The sequence below is a fragment of the Mytilus galloprovincialis genome, chromosome 8 (genome assembly GCF_965363235.1).
Source record: "Mytilus galloprovincialis chromosome 8, xbMytGall1.hap1.1, whole genome shotgun sequence".
NCBI lineage: Eukaryota > Metazoa > Mollusca > Bivalvia > Mytilida > Mytilidae > Mytilus > Mytilus galloprovincialis.
In genome coordinates this window covers 22,916,053-22,936,843 of record NC_134845.1, presented here as the reverse complement: position 1 = coordinate 22,936,843, position 20,791 = coordinate 22,916,053, and the positions used below count along the sequence as shown (strand labels likewise).

At 32.2% G+C, this 20,791-nt stretch overlaps 1 long non-coding RNA gene across 1 annotated transcript; it reads left to right on the top strand.

Moving 5' to 3' along the window:
* The first annotated feature begins 12,547 nt into the window (after window positions 1-12,547).
* Window positions 12,548-14,550, top strand: LOC143085341 (uncharacterized). Its single transcript, XR_012981308.1, has 3 exons — window positions 12,548-12,979; window positions 13,650-13,767; window positions 14,287-14,550. It is a non-coding gene; the product is annotated as an uncharacterized LOC143085341 (long non-coding RNA).
* The last annotated feature ends 6,241 nt before the right edge of the window (window positions 14,551-20,791 follow it).

Here is a 20,791-nt window from a genome sequence, read left to right as displayed (position 1 = left end):
TCCTGTCAATACTATTGCTGATAGCTATTGTTATTATTGCCTTTCTTATATACCAGAAATATTTCAAAGGAAAGAAATCACAAATTCAGCATAGACAGTCACTGAAAGAAAATTGCACCGATATTAAGCAGCCTCTACCACCAGATTCAGATTTTACACTTTCAGGTAGGTGCAAATGGGACAAATAAACGACAAACAAATTCAATAATTACAATTATTTAAAAGACAAACTATCAAAATGTTGTACTTTTCCTAGCTATCGGATGTTTTAGGGAACATACAAAAATCCTCAAATCATAAAAATAAGTTCACAATTGGATAATTGAATTTGTATCTTTTGTCACATAAGTTTAGTTTGCAACCGACTATCAGTATCAGTTTTCAGGTACATGTACCATTATAGATATGAATAATTTGTAATTGTTTTATTACAAGTTCGATAAAATAGATGCGATCAAAGTAGTTAAACTCAACCAATAAACCAAAATGCTTTCAAAATTATTATTTTGAAAGAGTATATATAAATATATACAAAGCATATCTAACTTATGAAAGAAAAGTTTTATTTAATGTGCACGAATTGTTATTTTACTTCCAACATGTTGTGAAGATAATTATTTAATTCGCTTATAAACACATATATAAATATTAACTGTCAGGAAAGCATACACACAAAACCAAAGGACACTATAATATAAAACAGCATATCGGTGGAAGAAAATCATCAATCTGACTTTTTGACAGTACACCAAAAAAAATAAGAGGGTTATAGTTGTAAATATAAAACGTAATTGTGGCGATACTGATGATCTACAACAACAGTTCTCTCTTCATTTCAGAATTAAATTTGAAGAGAGAACCAACCATGTCGGATGATTTAGTTGTAGACTCTTTATCGCCACGTGACAGAGCAATACCAATGGAACAGTACAGTAATAGAAATTACATATGATGTTAATGGCGCTATTATTTTTGTTATCAATTTTAACTGGGGTTTTTTGTTCGTTAATGTTTTTATACTTATTGCACGCTGTGTGTGCATTGTTAATATTTTTGTTAATGTTCATCATATAAAAATATAAATAAATTGTATTGAAACGATTAGTTATATTCCTTACAGAAAATCCAAATTCAAAAGATTATAATTCGAGAGCAAAACTGGTTTCTCGACAAGACAAAATAAGCGTTGAATGTCTAGAAAACGACAGAAGCTTAGATGAAAACAGAAGGACTCTTGCAAACTCCAATTCTCCATTTGCTATGACATCAACGATTTACCAACATCCAGAACCCCTAAATGAGGCATTGAGAAGAAATCTAACACCATTACCCGAACAACCGCGACCACCAACAAGCTCAGCCATACGTACTAAACCGCTACCACCGATACATAACTGATATGATGAAATAAGTAACCCCTTTGAAATAAGGAATATGCAGAGTCACCTTCTCTTTTGGCAAATAAGATCATTAATAACTTGGGTCAATTCATACTGAATTACAACATTTCAAGGTATTTGGTATATAACTTGAGTATTGTAATTCTTAGTTAACAGTATAGTTTAAAATAGTGAAATCGTTTGCTTTTTGATCTATTAATCAATGTCCGTTACACATAACAGCCAGATACATGTGTAGATTATTCACCGTGCCGCATGCCGCAGTGGTTTCATCAGATCTTTACTTAAGCACTTATTCATTTTCTTAACCAAGTGTTACATATTAAAATTCACGATGTTCAATAAAACAAAAAAGCCTCAGATAGGGCATGCTAAAATATGGTGGTATCTACATTATATTATACCATTCACAAATGATAAAGTGTAAATAAAGAGGTTTTTACTTTTTAATTTCGTTTTGGACAATTTAAGGAAGCTTGCTTGTCATGTTTTGGAATTTTGGTCAGATTTTCGGATTCCTCTGGTTTATCCATTTGAAAGCCCTATCAAATTTTTCCCGGTGACCCCCATTTTTCTTTTTATAGTTCTTTTACATGTATTATGATAAGCTGTCTGTTCAAGTCTTATAAAATTTTAATTACTTTTTAATAGTTTTTGAGGACTTAAACTTGTTAATGATAAAGCTATGAAAAGTCAAGAGAGAACATTTTCCCGCCAAAATTCCAATGGCTAATATCTCGAAAACAAGCACGGTGACCGATATATTTGTTTTGCTCTTTTGATTCCTTTATTAATCCACTATCAATATATGCTAGTGTTTTGAAAAGTTAATTACTTTGAAACTGAGAAGCCAGCTCCCTTAAAAAAATGTAATTGACGTTTTCCGCAATATAATCATATCTTCTGTAGATTAGACAAAATGGTAAACATGTAATATGTATTCATAAAATGTGGTTTAATGGGATATTATTATTTTTTTATTTTTATTGTAGATTTCGATTATTTTATTTTAGATTTGTATATCATCAGAAATTGAAAACATAATGTTTTACCAATTATTGCGGACCATGAACAATTTATTTATTTGTTGGTATCTTTCGGCTCTCTCACTATACTAAGAAAGAAAATTTGTTTACAAGAAAATATGGTCCCCGTTTGGGTATGTGATACTATGGTAGGAACCATTCCTCTACGATATCTAATTGATAAATTAGAGTAATTAAGATATATCTTGATTTGTCTGTTTGTCTTTGTCTTTTTAGTCATGGCGTTGTCAGTTTATTTTCGATCTATGAGTTTGACTGTCCCTTTGGTGTCTTTCGCCCTTTTTCTTAATGTGGGATCAGAATTGTCTAAAATGAGTTTGAAATCAGATAGTTAGATTATATTTCTAATGTATCTATACACTAATTGTTTTTGTCATAAAATATCCTCTCCTCTCCTAAAAAAAGAAAAAGTATAACTCATTATTTTTTTCAAAATGTGTTTTTGATTAAACATTGCTATTAACAACATTTTATTATATATTTAGAATATTTCTAACCGATACTAAACTCGTATGTATGTATTCGGTGATTTATACCTACCAAGTTATCAGTCTGTATGAAAATAACCGTAAACCAGATTTAAGCAGGAATACCGAATACAATTATGAATGCCATATCCCTATACGGAATGTCTCGATTGCTAGAATTTTTAACTTTATGTCATATATCACAATAAAGACTTTCAACAAAAATCAAGAACCCTATTTCATTCTGTAAATATATTTTACAAGTCAGGATCATATATGCTAGTGGTCTATAATATGTGTTTTTGTGCGTTTTGGGGTACACCAATCAGGTCGTTTGTTTCATTGTGAGACGCGTTTAACAGTTTGTCACTTTCTATACGGTATATTAATTGGTTTGGCTCATTGCTGAGGTCTGAACAGTGTATTATATAGTGGCGTATATCTTCGTCTTCCGGTCTCGATCAAACCGTTGTCTCATTGACAAGTATACGGTTTATTGTTTTTATAATGGTCGTATGTTATATCTTGTCAGAGATATATATTATTAGAAAATATTTTCTACAAACAATACATATCGAGCTGATTTGTTCAGCCAGTATACGGAATATACTGTAATAGTTTTCTCATTGTAAAGTGTTTAATTGAAGACACAAAACTCCGATATCAGAGGATTATTGTTTTACTTTGTTTACAGTAAACGCTATCGTTCTCTGGAACGATTTTATTCATTGTTGTCTTGCTTTTACTTGTCTATCTTTATTTTATTGTGTTGTTTTCATTATTCCTGTTCTTGAACTATTGACCATTATTAATTTCCGCATCGTCTGTATTGCAAGGATCAAACATTTTTTGTATGAGAAAAGGAGAGCTTTTAGATTCTAAAAACATGTAACATTGACGAAAACTAAGCATTTACAAACGACTGAAATTTGAAACTATGACAAACATAAAGTATTTTTATTTTCTTTATTAACTATAATTGATAGTGCAATTGCAACGGTGTTGAATACAAAGTGTTTCAAAAGCCGAGATAAAAAAAAAACCCACTGACGTCTGTTTTTATTTTACGTCTTCAATTAAATAGGTGGCAAATGCCATTATATTATGAAAAGTAATACCGATTGAGAAAGACTAAAGAAAGAAGTAATTTTCCCAGTAGTTCTGGGCAAATCGTCACATATGTCAACTTCACAAACTCGTGTATATTTATCAAAAATATAACCTCCTTGGTTATATTATTCAACACCAGATTCATCATGCATGTATGTAACAAAGATACCATTTAAATAACGTTTTCTCTGGTTGTGTTCAGTATTCTCGGTCCTAGTATCGTTCTGTTTACATTCACCAAAACCCCGCGGAAATCTCACATGCGTAGTTGCGTTCTAAAAGTCATGTACGTTCGTACAACAAAGTTTACATTAAAAATTATATAATTGTCCCGAATAAACAGCTGTCACGGATGCTAAGAGCTATTGGAGAAACAATTATTTTAATAAGAATATAAATCTATAAATCTCTTAACAAAAGGCAAAATCAAAACCTCAAACACACCAAACGAATGGAAAACAAATATCACAAGCCTGACTTGTGACAGGCATTAACTAATAGTAGAAATCTAATTTGAGATTAATTGGTAAACTGGAATTTAAAAAAAATATCAGTATTAAATGGGTATCGTGACAGTAACAACAAGTTTTAAAAAGTCATATACAATGTATACTGATGGATTTTAAAAACGCAACACACAATTTGGTAAATCATTTTAACAAATCAATTGATCCTCATATGTTAATCTATTTTTTCTCTTTAGAAAAATCAATATCTGCCTCAATTTTAGTTATTTTAAAAACACACTCGATTATAGAATACGAATTTCTTGAAGCCTATTTTGAAACCCATAAATGCCTTTTTTCCTCGTTTTACTTTTTAAAATATTTCTTTCAATCTATATCCATATATAAATATTTAAAGCAAAAAACAAAAACAATTTGCATTCCATTTTATTCGTAAACTGTCTTAACTGACTGCTGCTAGACCATTTCACACCAGAAACTCTTCTAACTGTCCGTAGAAACAACTGTACAGACATACAAAATTTGTTGATAAAGTTAGACAATATACGTATAGTGTCTTGAAATATGAAATTTATTTGTATGAGGCTTAGAAACGGGGAAATGCGAGGTTCTACCGAGCATTTTCCCGTTTCGTGCCGAATACAAATAAATTTCATATTTCAAGACACTATACGTATATTGTTTTTATACTGAAATCGATAAAAGATTTAAAAAAATAAAAAATATGTAACAAATATTGTTAAAAAAAAGTGTTTTGGAATTTCCCTCTTGGGGGTACCATTTTGGGGTATTTCCCTATGAGCGTAGTCCAGGCGGTAAGACATTGAAATTTTAAAAAATAAGAAAGGGAAAATGAGCTTCATTAATAACATTTGATACACATGGTATATAAATTAACAATTTGAAGATATAACAAGTTTAAATACATAAATGTTTGACCATTGTTACTACATGTACACGTCATGGTTGTGACGTGACGTTGTTGATGAAATACAGTAGTTCCGGTTAGTTGAGGTCATTGACGTATAAAGCTAACGTTTATACGTATAGCTTTATCTGTATAGTAAAATAGCTGTTTGCAGTATAGATGACAATCCTTGATCAAACCAAATTGATAACGCAACGTCGTTTGTGACACGTGTTTTCGGACGCTACTTCAACTAATTATACATTCTTTGAAAGCCCTGGCAGACAGATTCACGTCAAAAACGTTTACAATAAACTGAAATGCCAAAGATTCTAGTGAAAACAGAGTAAAAGCCCTAAAGTTTAAACCACATATAATTCTTCGCGTCCTTTGTTACTTTTCAACTTGAAGTTCAAAACCCCCCATCAGTTGCGGTCATGTACAATATCAAAAAGTCATTTCACGTAAACTATTCATCAATCATAAAAGCAATCGGGTGAGGTACATGTATTAAGATAAACACACCAATGAGCATGCACAATAGGGATTGAAGTGTGGGTGCAAATATGAGTCTTTAATTACCTCAGTTCATTCATAAATCAGTTCATTTAGTTGTATTAATGATTGAGTTTAAAAATCTGTCTTCACTACAATTGTTTTTACTAAGTCAGTGATTTTGCTTCGTTGGTGTTTATTGTTTCTATACCAAAATCTCGAAGTTTTTTGCACAGGCTTTATGATATTAAAAAGGAAATTTTAACAAAGTATGTTTCCTTACAAAAATATGAACTCAAGACCATAATATAAGCAGGTCAAATTCAATTTACTCAGTTATTGACACCCAGATTTTCCAGATTGCTTCACAACATATTAAAAAAGTAATATCACAAAAATACTAAACTCCGAGGACAGTTCAAAAAGGAAAGTCCATAAATTGTAATCAAATGGCAAATCAAAAGACCAAACACATCAAATAAATGGATAACAACTGTCATATTTTCGTATGTAGAAAATAGTGGATTGAACCTTGTTTTATAGCTAGCTAAACCGTACACTTGTATGACAGTCGCATCAAATTCCATTATATTGACAACGATGCGTGAATAAAACAAACAGACACGATAGGCACAAATTTCAAAAATAAGGGTACAGCAGTCAACATTGTGTTATTATCTTAATCACTGTAAAACAAACAAATGTAACAAAGAAGCACAAAAAGGCATACATCAAATTTAACAAACTCATTTTGATTTTTTATTATACTATTTTATTTATATATGTAGAGTCCACCAATAAAGGATTAAAAGATTTTAAATAAACCACATAGATTAATACTGTAACACAAAAAAAATCCATCTCTGACGTCAAGTAAAATATTGTCGTCTGTATTTCAGAAATCAGTATGAATATTTGATATTGTTTCTTTCACATTTGCTTTTGGTCTTAGAACGACCTTCATTTTGTTCTTCAAAACTGCAATACCTGTTGAAATAGTCTCATTTAGAAAATTTGTCATCAATATTTAGTCAGAATCATAACCAAGTTGTCTCAATGAGAATTTAATGTTGCTATAAAATGTCTAGTATGCAAATATCTTATATGTATAATTAATGTTGGTAAAGCATCTTTCCAAATCATAATTAAACTTATACTTTCGAGCGACCTAATAGTTGTGATTCCTGATCGATTAGTTATAATAAAATAGTCCAGTAAAAGACATTATGAACTAATAAAGCATGCACAGATTGAAAACATATCGCATATAAGATTTCAATCTGTCTTTAAAAAACTTCAATAAACCACCCCAAAAATGAAAGGGGTTTACCCTTTTGATTTGTCAAATACACAAATTTTAGGTCTTTTTTCGGGGTTTAGGTTGTGTCAACAATATTATAATAACCGTATTTCAAAAAAGCTAACAGTTATATTAATACTATTGTGCTCTACCTTTGTGCGCCATATTCAAATTTGGCAAAATAATGAAATATGACTATTGTAAAACTGTTCCAATTGCCTTCTTGTTTTAACACCTAATGACTTTGTTTGAAATATACGGCCTTCATTAGTTAAGTAATGTCATTATTAAGAAAATGGAAATGTGGAATGTGTCAAAAAGAAAAAAAGAAAACGAGCAGAAAACAGCCGCAGTACACTAATGGGTCTGCAACACAGCAAGAAAATGCATTGATGACCACATCAAAGTAAATTTAGAAAATTTTCTAAAAAAATTATATCATTTTGGCATCATTGGCAACATATTAAACTGCATTTCTCTGTGACCGTAATTAGACATTAGTTCTTTAGGAAATATCTTTAAGCACAGTCCCAGTCACCTCTGGAGTTCCACAAGGCACTTTCTTATGTTTAGTCCTGTTCTTGGTCTATATTAACGACCTCCCAGACTACTTTAATCATAGCAAAATATTATTTGCTTATGACAGTATCATTTACATGCAATTTAGATCCAAGGGTGTCACTTAAACTGCAAGCTGACCTTGATGCAGCTGCGAAATGGGAAGCGGACTGACTGATGTCCTTGCACCAAGACTCTCTGTCACAAGTAAACGACAACCTTAACAACATAACTAAACTTTTCAAAATCATATTTTAGAAACTGTTACATCACAAGTACATAGGCATCACACTACAATCTAACCACGAATGGGACACACATATAGATGAGAATATCCCCAAAGCCAATAAAACACTAGGATTTCTTAGAAGAAACCTGTAAACATAAAATCAAAACATTAAGACCCAGGAATACCAAGCACTTGTCCGTCCCAAACTTGAGATGTTTTGATCTGTTTTTGGACCCCCACACTTAAGAATGTATCTCGAAGACAGATATGATGGTCCAAAGGAGAGTTGTTTGGATGCCTGCAACAGGTATCGCTGCACCTTTTTTGCATATAACTTTATATTAACTTGTTTTAAATAAATATGCAACGTATACACCAGTCATAAACTATATTTATTCAGATGAAAGACTGGTAAACTTAAAGAAGAAAAGATCGTCCTCTTACTGAAAGTAAAACTTGACAAAGCTGGGTGTCCGTTTAACTGTGCGGGTTAAACAAGTACGCAGCCACATCTGGTGAAAATGAGAACGTAAAATTCCAATGCAAACTCGTCTAACCTTCAGGTAGCGTGTCTAAATGGAAGCAGTTACCATATTCTAAGCTGTCTTTTTCCAAAGAATATATTGAAACTTTTTATACGATGTTTCAAAAGATGTTTTACTTATTGTTTGTGGCATGTAGAATTAATCATTATTGTTTGGATAAAAATAAACTTAACTTTTATAAATTGTGACTTTGATGGAGAGTTGTCCCATTGGCACTCGTACCACATCTTCTTATATCTATCATCATAGATACCAGAATGAGAATTTTGTATTTGCGTCAGACGCACGTTTCGTCTACAAAAAAATCATCATTGACGCTCAAATAATAAAATAAGGTTAAACAGATCAAATATAGTCCGAAGTTCAAGAGCATTGAAGACCAAAAATTTCTTAAGGTTTTGCCAAATACAGCTTAGGTAATCTATTCCTGAGGTAGAAATTAGAAAAGCCTTTGTATTTCAAAAATTCTAAGTTTGGTAAACAGTTTATTTATAATTATGACCATATGTATAAATGATAATTCATGTCAACACAAAAGTACTGGGCTGGTGATATCCTCGGGGAATAAAAACTCCAACAGTAGTGGCATTGACCCAGAGGTTGTAAATAAACCCCTCGTAGATACCAGGATTGATATTTTGTATTTTGCGCTAAAAGCGCGTTGCGTCTACAAAAGACTAATCAGTGACACTCGAAAAAAAGGTTAAAAAGACCAAATAAAGTATGAATGTGAAGAGCATTGAGGACCAAAATGAAATATCGAATAGCTATGCATATAGCACATATGTATATAGCACATCCCCGTCTATCCACAGTGCGTTATAAGTTAATTGCAACCATATCCTTTTGGTTTCAACCCCTGAGCAAAAGAGAGTAACGAAATTTACGTTTCATTGATAATCTCTATGGAATTTTATTTAAAGCAATGAGAAAATGCTCATACATGCTTAATATTGTTGTTGTATTTGATCAGTAAAATAATTGAAAGAACAATAAAAATGTGTCGAGTTTGTTGCACCATCAGGAGAGCAAACGAAACAATTTTGTAGAACTAAAAATCAAGAGCCATTGATACTGAAAATAATAAAAATATTCACGTTTTTTTCTATGAATCATTGAAATTTAAAATAAAACCGGTTGGATTTCCAGTGAAAAAAAATAAGATGTGGTGTTTGCCAATTAGACAACAGTGACTCTTCACTAGAGACCAAATGACACTGAAATTAAATACCATAAGTCACCGTACGACCTTCAAGAAAGACCAAAGCCCATACCGTATAATCTGCTATAAAAGACCCCGAAATAACGAATATACAAACAAAATGCACGAATACAATATGTACAATGTAGCACAACAGCAAACGACAACCATTGAATTACAGGCTCCTGACTTAGGACAGACATATACAGAATGTGGCGGGGTTAAAAACAAATATAAATAGGAACGTTATTTAATCATAATGATCGTTCATAGTTTCTAACAACACTTCTTCGGACGCAAGTCATCTCATGAATATTATTGACGGCTCATGAATATTATTGAAGGCTGGCGTTATGAATATTAACGCCGGCTGCTATCGATGGCTAGCTTCACACTAGTTTAAAAATGTTAGATTTTGAATAGCATCGAATTTATATTGCATGTAAAAGGCTTTAAACACTTTGTTCTTTATAACATTATATAAATACAATCATACAATGTATCTTAAAAGTGCAATTTAGAAAATTTTAATGTCCTTTGACACACATGTCTACGTAAATGGTTAATTTGCGTAATATCCTTCGATTGAAAGAAGAAAAGTTCATATGTGTCTATATAGCTATTGTACCAGAATGAAATGAGTACCTATAAAATTAATTTAGATTTTTCATGGCCACTGTCTAAATATTCATTACATGAATATTTGTTATACTGAAGCACCTTAGTTTATAACTTAACAAAATAACATTTTTTCTGAAGTTCACACATAAAACACTTGACATAACTATTTTAAGGATTTGATAAATGTGTACATTGTACATGTGCAATGTTCCTACATCACTAATATACATATATATGGAATACGCAATCATACACTATACCACATCTCATTAGAAAAAACTGAGAGAGATAGAGATATGTGATTTTATATTAATATATTAAATATCTCTCAATTTTTTCTAATGAGATGTGGTACAATGTATGATTGCGTATTCCACAAACATTCTTCAGAAACCAAATATAAACGAAAGTATATAAATAACGATCACTATATCACACAAAGAACGACGAGCCTGTTAATCTTACTATATTCATTGTAGCACTCTCAATGGAGTAAGGGTGACGCATTGTTATTATACATTATTTTTTTCCTATGGAAACAGCAAAAATGCCAGAAAATCAAAGTGTTCCAAACTAGAAGTAACTTTACAGAACTGGTAACTGGCATGTAATAATTTGCAGCTTTACCGTTGCCATGGAAACAGCAAAACTGTTCAAATTCCAAAATGCTCCAAACTTAATAAACTCTACAACAATTTTAGTTGGCATGTTTATATACACTTTGAATCTGGAATTTCAAAATGGCTGCCGTTACCTTGGCGAGGTGACATCCGTTTTTGCTCGGAATTACAAAACTTGTTGTCCTGTTTTTAAGTTTTTTCGTCTGATCTTAGTTTTTAACGCAAAGTTACATGTTGATATTATCCCATGTAACGTACATTTTGTATAATATCCGATTGCCATCAAGGCCTGGCAATACAATGGATATACATGTGTCAGTTGTCACCACATCGTTACCAGTAATTTAGAAAAAAAATCTGGTTGCACATAAGGAAAGATAACTCGTGGATTTAATTTCGATAAAACTTGTCGTTATTAGTGTCCTGAATAATACCATGATGCATGCATTTGATATGGCACTAAAGAAGCACTTTAAATTCATTCAAAAGAATTAGAATATGCATTTCTTAATAACTATAATTGCTCATGACAGGTGTTCTTTGTTAAGTGTCCCTTAAAACTCTTTTTATTTTTGATAATTTCACCTACTCGATGAAAACGATTAATAGTCCCTGACATGTATGATATAACATATTACAAATATTACATGTTGTTAAACGAATATTTTGATCTTTCGTATTATGAAATAGATTGTATTAAATCGAATACCGTACGGATCTGCAACGGATAAATGCCAATTGAAAATTTCTCGTCGGAAATGCCAATTAGTGGTTTGTAAGATTTCTTGAGTGTCATGACTGTTTATTATTCATAACATACTGAGCCAAAAAAGTTTAGCAACACTTTTTTTTAATTTTTTTTTTTTTTTTTTTTGTTGTTTCTGGAAAAAAATTATTCAAACATCATTGATATAATCCTAAGTTTTACCTGTAATTCAAAACAGTTGTACTTTTTTCCTGGTGATTAATTTCGCGCCATTTCAGCTTTGCCAGTGTAATTGATGTTTTACCTTCTGTACAATGCACCTGTACTTTTCAAACGATATTAAAAATTTCCTTTTCACTAACGTTCAGAAACACACCATTGAAAAGAAAAACACATATACACCCTTGAAAAAATTGCATGGGGCGTCAACCAGGCTTCCCAGAAAATGACCGTCAGAAAGCTCTTGGAATGGTTGATGCCGGAATGAGTGTTACTGACATTGTGGCTAGATTTAATGTGCATAAGGCAACAGTTTAGAGACTAACAAACAGATATCGACAAATTGCAACTGCATAGGATAGGTCGATATCTCGTAGACCAAAAAAAACCAATCGCCAAGGGAGGAGCGCTACCTTAGCTTTACGTCAACACGTGACACACTGCAAATATTGCAGACGCCTGACGCGTCTGGACGCGTTCCAATTTTAAACACAATATGTTCAGTTATTAACATTAGTGTTCCACATTGAACGCCAGTGTTAAAGAATATAACACATTGTGTTCAGTCTTTTAACGCACATATTCAAGACAGGTGTTCTAAATTGAACACTAAAAATGTTCTTATATTGTAATGGGGAGTGAAAAAAAAATCATCATTTCAGAGTCAAACAGACGATGAATAAGGGTGATTCGTACTATGATTTGACGATAAATGTATTTTAGCTGTATCGGCATATAAGCAAATTATAGTTTGGTAAAAAAAAATGAAACATTTTACAAGAGCGTATTTATAAGCGTGCAAATGATTGATTTTTAATATGAATCTTTTTCTAAACGACTTAAGTTCTTAAGGTATTTTTTTTAACAATGTAAATGCGTAAATGCTCATGAAAACGTTGCTCTTGTAAAAGCGTTCTGGTGTCGAACATGATGCGTTCAAATTTACCATTTTCCCTGAACGCCATGTGTTCCAAACATATCCGCGTACATAACAGCGCGTGACGTATTAATGTACCGGAAGTTTGGTTTTTGATCGTGATTGAAGAAGCTTCACTGAAGAAAATTAACAACAAAACTTGATATAATAGGTATGTTTATCTATATTTATCTACACATGACGAACATAAAAAATATTTTTTTTAGTCCTGAAATCAACAAATGTCTACTTGGACAGGACACACTGAAGTATAAATGGAAGAACATTTTGTTCGAACATAAAACTGCCCCCTCCACTTCCACTTAACTGTGCTGTCATAATTCGATTAAAAAAGTAGCGGTTCTTTGAGAGATTACATTCAAATTATCATGTTTAAAAAAAAAAATTAACCTCTGTAAATTTATACGTAAATGTCGTAAATGTTAAATGATATCGTTGCTATTGTAAATGTGTTCTGGTCTCGAACATGATGCGTTCAAGCTAATCGTTTTCTCCGAACGCTATGTATTCCTAACACGACTCAAACATTGTGTATAGAAAGCATTAAGAAGATCAAACGATCATCTACACTTTTGAGGATGTACATTTTTTAATTAAATAAAACCAATGCATAAGGATTTGTTCACAAATGCAAAAACTGTCATGACATTGCAATGTCAAGACAGAAGTTTGTAAAAAAAGGCATACTGCAACACTAATTTTAAATTTCTCATGTATATGTTATTTATAATAGCTTTGTAATTAGTTATTCATTTTAGCAAATGTCCACCCTTGTGCACTGCATTCATGTATTGTAATGTATTCCTGTGTTACTTTTATAGGGTACAAACCCAACTATACTGTACTTGAGGGTAATTGTTCGTGCATACCTCGAGAATAAAGAGAACATGTTGCAGTTCAAGAGATGACTACTTATCCTGCACCATAAAAGTACTATATGTAAGTTTAAGAATTTTGAATAGGAGTGCATGTCCATTGACTTCTTACAAGTGTTGTTATTGCAGATTTATCAATAAAATGTGCACCATTCACTTGTTTACATTAATCAGAAAACTATTTGAGCTAAATTTGATGCAATTACATCATCCGTCAATTATCCGTATACAGATCATAAGTGAAAAAATTACTAAATATCTTTCAAAATAAAGGCAAATGGTAATTAGTTTCTTGAAATGTTAGCAGTTAATTTAGTGACAAGTCTAAGTTGACGATAAAGTTTTGCCTAAAAAACATAATAGCACTTGCTGGACACTTTCTATCATTTTTTTTAAAAAGATATAGAACACGAGAGCACATTTGACCACTCAATTACCACTCATTGGCAAATGCATCTTATCTTATAATGCTGACAAGTATAATGGAATTACAAAAAACGAAATAAGATTTTCTAATATTCTTAAGGAATGTCGACATGATGAATAATTTGTTTACTCATACACTTCATATTTCACATTTTAGAACTTACGGTTGATGGATAACAAGGTTAAAGAATAATTATAACCCAAGGAGACGAATCCTCTAAAAATGGAAGCTCAAAATCAGTTGTAAACGACTCAAATCATGTTTAAAAGTGTCCAAGGAAGCAGTGTTACATGAACACCGACTCGACTACTAGCATCATATACACAGGGTATTTTATGTTTGATATTGACTATCTGAGTGCTATGCAGCCAGTGGATTATGGAACATTTTGGTGATAAAAGAGTCAGTGGCATCAGTATTTTGTAAACTGAGAAATTCAGAACAGGTCTTGACTTAGGAAGTTGCAAACGATGAGTTAAACATAAGACACTTGACTTTGTTGTAACATAATAATTTTAAATATATGACGAACATTTTGTTTATGAGTAAATATTTGGACACATTTTGCAAATTACAAATGTTATATTTCTAACTTGTCTAACTTGTCATTTTAAAGTTGCTTCAATATTTCACATTTTATTGTACTTTTTTTTTAAATGTTGCCTTTTTTAATCAATTAAAGACGTTTTTAATCAATTAAAATATTTGTTTTACAAGACCACAATAATGTTACAGAGAATATAACACTTTTTCTGGAACATGTAAAATTGTGTTCCAGTAATATACACTATGTGTTCTGGATATTAACACATATTTCTGGAACACAGTCCGAGCGTTCCAGAAGTGTTACAAGGCTTAGAACGCGTAACGACATACAATTTTGCTCACAAGGACATGTTCCAGATTCAAACACTAGGCGTTCAAGAAGTACACGCTATCCGTTCAAGAATAACACATAGCGTTCGAAAGATGCACACATGATGTTAAAAACTGGAACACGAAAGTTAATATCTAGAACACTGTTACGCGTTCCAGATTCAAACACTAGGTGTTCAAGGAGTACACACTATCCGTTCAAAAATAACACACATAGCGTTCGAAAGATGCACACATAATGTTAAAAACTGGAACACCAATGTTAATATTGAGAACACCGTTACGCGTTCCAGAAGTGTTACAAAAGGGCGTTCAAAAAGTGTTCAGATTCTTAACACTTTTATTTACAGTGCAAGTGTTTTCTGGCCTCAAGAGTAGTGCATTGACTAAGGGCAGCTGCTGGTTTGCCTGCCAGTCCATCATTGGTGCACTTAGGGCATGGCAGAGAAATTGATTTTGAATAACACTATACTCATTTACACATTTTGAACCTCCCACGCTCCATACAAAGAAAATCATAATGAATGTGGGTGATAAATATTCATGTTGCTTCTGTCATGTCATAATTTTATTTTATTTTTATTAAAATTATGTGTTGTTATGATTTTGTAATAAAATAAAATTTCACATTTTTGTTGCTAAACTTTTTTGGCTCAGTATATAGATCTCAGAGTAAGACCACACGTCTTCACTATTATGCAGCTTTTATTCAGGCCAGACACTTCACTTTGGTGGCATTTTGAAGAACAAGCCAAAAACAGTAACACGGAAATATTTTGAATATTTATGAGATTTACATGTATTATTAATTTCGCCTTCAATTTTTCCGCACATCTTGTTAATCTGTTTTCCCCGGTACGTTTCCGTTATGACTTGTGTTCGTTTTATGCGGTATTCGTCTGTTCTGTCCGGTACGTCTCCGTTTCTCGTTCATTGCATATCTGTGTGTGTCCGTTATGCATTCGTTACGCGTCCGTTTTATTTGGTCAGTACATCAACGAACTCCCAACGGAAAACTTTTTTTTTTTCATACGTTGGTCGTCTGTTTGTGCTATCCGTGACCACAGCGTTATATATTATTTTTTGTACAGTATTACAAAATGCAGAACTTGATTTAGTACTTTTTGTATGCAATGAATATCCTATTAAAACTTTATTACATTTAAGGAATGACTTTAATATTTTTTCTGTCTATGAAGAAATAACATACAAAATTTGGTGCACACTGAATAACGCGCGTAGCGGGTTATTTAACAGTGTGCACTTCATTTTTTATGTTATTTCGAATAGACAGAAAAAATATTACAGTCATTTCTTATAATTTAATTCTAAATTCCATTTTAAACCGTAGAAAACCATAAAAAAAAAACGTTGATGACGTCACGGTCACATGACTAAATTATGTCTAAGGGCTGATAATAAAATAACGTCAGCCAATAGGAAGACGCGTTACATCCAAAATTTAATTATTTATAGATAAAAAATTATCATGTACATGTATAAAAAAAAAAATCATTTTTATCAGGTAACTCAATCCTAAAATCTGACAACAAAACTGCTGTGTGACGAATGCTACATTAAAAATTGTGTATAATTCAATGGTTGTCTTTGGTTTCTGTCTGTTATATATATATGGTTTTCTTTTCTCTTGTTTGCTGTCATAGAGCAAGTAATTATTCTTCTTTTTGATTGGTTCATAATCAAACAACGTGTCTCCTTATTTTAGAAACAAGAAATATTTATTTAATTATAATGCACAAGAATAGGATTTACTGTGGTTTTAAATTTAACTAAATATTGTATGTGAATCTTATTTTTCATAATTTTCTACATGGCTAAATTTTAATCGGACCATATTCTTCGTACATGTTTGTCCTTACGAGAACTATTATAAAATCAGACTGGTCGACCCTATTTAAGTCTGACGATACGAAACATAACAAAGTCATTCTAACAATTAAAGGAAATTACATAATGACCTAGTTATCATGCAAAATTCTTTTTTGATTGGAACTGCATATCTGACACGATGAAAAACTTGATCGTACGACGTCTTTCTGACGTAAACCATATCCCTCACATTGTAACCCGAATTTAAATCTTAATATATTGCGATACTTATCCCCCTTTTTAAATACTTGTCTCTTAAAAGTTCATGTACCCCTTTCATAAATTGAATAATGCATTTAAAAAGCGTTATAGAAAATGGCTCATTTCATTTAATATTTCATATGTTTATATGGTTTTTGATTTCCTTTCAAACTTTGTCATTACAGTATTAGAAATGATTGCCAAAATACGATAAAATAAAAGAAAATCATCCAGACGTGTGACCATTATACAAAGAGGTTCAAAACACTTTTAAAAGTTTTAAACATCGATATTGTATTGACTACAGATAAAAGAATATTATTAAAATTTCCCTTTTCAGCATTTAATTTGTAATTAGTTAAGTACAGACGTTTATTTAAACCCACGTAAAGACCACGGTGGTGTCAACTAAAATATTAAGTGTAATGCAGCATTCATAACTTTTGAAAATATTGATTTGAAAGTATCATATTAAGGACAATTGAACAATTACTTCAGTTCTTTATTGCAGTAATATAAAGCTTAACATTCTTACACAATACCATTTCAATTTGTCATTCATAATTGAAAAAAAGTATGTAGATTGTTAGAAACTAAATATTAACATTACTTATTTATACTGTTATGGTTTATTAATATGTATAAGATTGTTGATACCATACATTGATAATATAAAAATAAATCAAAATCTATGCTATTTTCAATTTTATTTATCTTAATCTGTGTGTATATAAACTTTTAGAAGACTTATGAATTTAAACAAAGGTGTACATGTATGTCGGTTTGGTGAGGAATATATGTATTGCTTTTTGTCTATTTATAAAATCAAATTAATATATAGAATGACTACGCAGAATATTCTATATGACAAACCTGGTCTACTAAATAGAACAGTTTAAATGTGACCAGTCTGCAATGAAAAACGAAATTACTGAAATAGAGACCCCATAAACCTTAGCACTCAGAACAAATTACTCTAAATGACGACATGGCGTATTTAGACTATTATATTTCATAAAATTTCAGGGCTATTTATGTGAATTGATGGCTCATGTTAGAGATCACGTGTCAAGATCGCTCTAGAAGGAAGAATTTAAATTCGAAGGATTCGCATAAAGCCTGTTTCAAGACTAAATTTCTGACTCTACTAGAAAATGACATCTTTTCCTAGTGACAGTTACATAGTCATGCATTCCATCCTAGATATTCACATTGTAGAACCAGTTCATATGATTTTCTATTCTCCTCAAGAATTTGCATGAAATATTTGCAACTGAGCGTTAATGAACAATCATTTTCAGTTCTTCAACTTTTTATTTACTCTAAAATATTATTCAGAAATAATTACTTATAACTGTGATAAAGAACCGATTTACTTATCAAATATTTCATTCCACTGAATGGTCACGTAGAAGTTCAACCTCTGGCAACACAATTGATTAGCAAAACAAAATTTATTTTGGATTGAATGAACTTGATATCGGAAATTTCTTTTACTCAAAAGCTTCATTATAGAAATTCAACATATGATAACTGTGAATATACCAAATTTTTTAATAAGTATATACAAATCTATTTAAATGGTAGTCTAAAACGATCATGGTCGAATACACAAATGAAGATGAAATCAACAAGAAACCGATTTGGAAATCAATATCTTCATCGGATGATTTGGTTTTATAACGAATTTAAATGATGACGTATGATATATTGAATCCGATTTTTTTTTAAATTTGGGGACGGGTTTCAAGAAGATATCCTATGAAATGGCAAAAGGCATACCTTAGGAAATATCGTATGATCCTTTTAGGACTGTCTTATGACATATATCAGACCTCGCCTCGAGACCGTCTTAGGATGATGTTAGCAAATCTTGTATTAACCTGTCGAAAGTTCTTTAAATATTTAGTAAACGTGAGCATGGTGGTGTTGGTGGTTGATGTGGCTGAAGGGGTCTGTTGTTTTTATTAGCATTGTAGTGTTGTTCTTTGTTTTGGTTTGTTGAATACGTGAGTATGGCAGTGTTGGTGGTTGATAAGGACTGTTGTATACGTGGGCATGGAAGTGTTTGTTGGTTGATGTGGTCTGTTGTTTACGTCAGCATGGTAGTGTAGGTAGTTTGGGATGTCTGTTGTAACCGTGAGCATGGTAGTTTTAGTGGTTAATGGTGTGGTCTGCATGGTAGTGTTGTTAGTTGATATAGTCTGTTATATTCGTGAACATGACATTATTGGTGGTTGGTGTGGTCAATTATATTCGTGAACATGACAGTGTTGGCGGTTGGTGTGGTCAAATATATTCGTGAACATGACAGTGTTGGTGGTTGGTGTGGTCTGTTATATTCGTGAACATGACAGTGTTGGTGGTTGGTGTGGTCAATTATATTCGTGAACAAGACAGTGTTGGTGGTTTGTGTGGTCTGTTATATTCGTGAACATGACAGTGTTGGTGGTTGGTGTGGTCTGTTATATTCGTGAACATGACAGTATTGCTGGTTGGTGTGGTCTGTTATATTCGTGAACATGACAGTGTTGGTGGTTTATATTCGTGAACATGACAGTGTTGGTGGTTGGTGTGGTCAATTATATTCGTGAACATGACAGTGTTAGTGGTTGGTGTGGTCAATTATATTCGTGAACATGACAGTGTTGGTGGTTGGTGTGGTCTGTTATATTCGTGAACATGACAGTGTTGTTGGTTAATGTGGTCTGTTATATTCGTGAACATGACAGTGTTGTTGGTTGGTGTGGTCTGTTATATTCGTGAACATGACAGTGTTGGTGGTTGGAGTGGTCTGTTATATTCGTGAACATGACAGTGTTGATGGTTGGTGTGGTCTGTTATATTCGTGAATATGACAGTGTTTTTGTGGTTGGTGTGGTCTGTTATATTCGTGAACATGACATTGTTAATGGTTGATATGGTGGGTTGTATACATGATCATGGTAGTGTTGTTATTTGATGTGGTCGGTGGTATATTTGAACATGGAAGTGTCGATAGATGATGTTGTATGTTGTATAGTTGTGCATGGTAGTGTTGGTGGTTGATTTCGTCTGTTGTATCCTTGAGCATGACAGTGGTGGAAGATGATATGGTCTGTTGTTTACATGAGCATGGTAATTTTGTTGGTTAATTTTGTAGTCTGATGGGTTCATGTTGGTTGATCTGGTATGTTGTTAATGTGAACATGGTAGTTTTATTAGTTGATGTGGTCTATCAAAAGCATGAGCATGGAAGTGTTGTTAGCTGATATTGTATATTGTAAACATGAGCATGGTAGTGGTGGTATGTTGTATTCGTAAGGATAATATTGTTGGTGGACAATGTGGTCTGTTACATACATGAGCATGACAGTGTTGTTGGTTGATGTGATGTGTTGTATACGTGAGCATGGTGGTGTTGGTGGTTAATGTGGTTTGTTGTATACATGAGCATGATAGCATTGGTGGTTGATGTAGTTGGAATAGTTGGCTGTTGATGTTATCTGTTGTATTCAGAAGCATGGTTGTGTTGGATTTTGTGGTAATCTGTTGTATGTGAGTATATGAGTTTTTGAAGTTGATATGGTTTGTTGTATACATGAGCATGATATCATTGGTGGTTGATGTAGTCTGTTTTATACGTGAGCATGGAATGATTGGCTGTTGATGTTATCTGTTGTATTCAGAGGCATGGTTGTATTGGTGGTTGTGG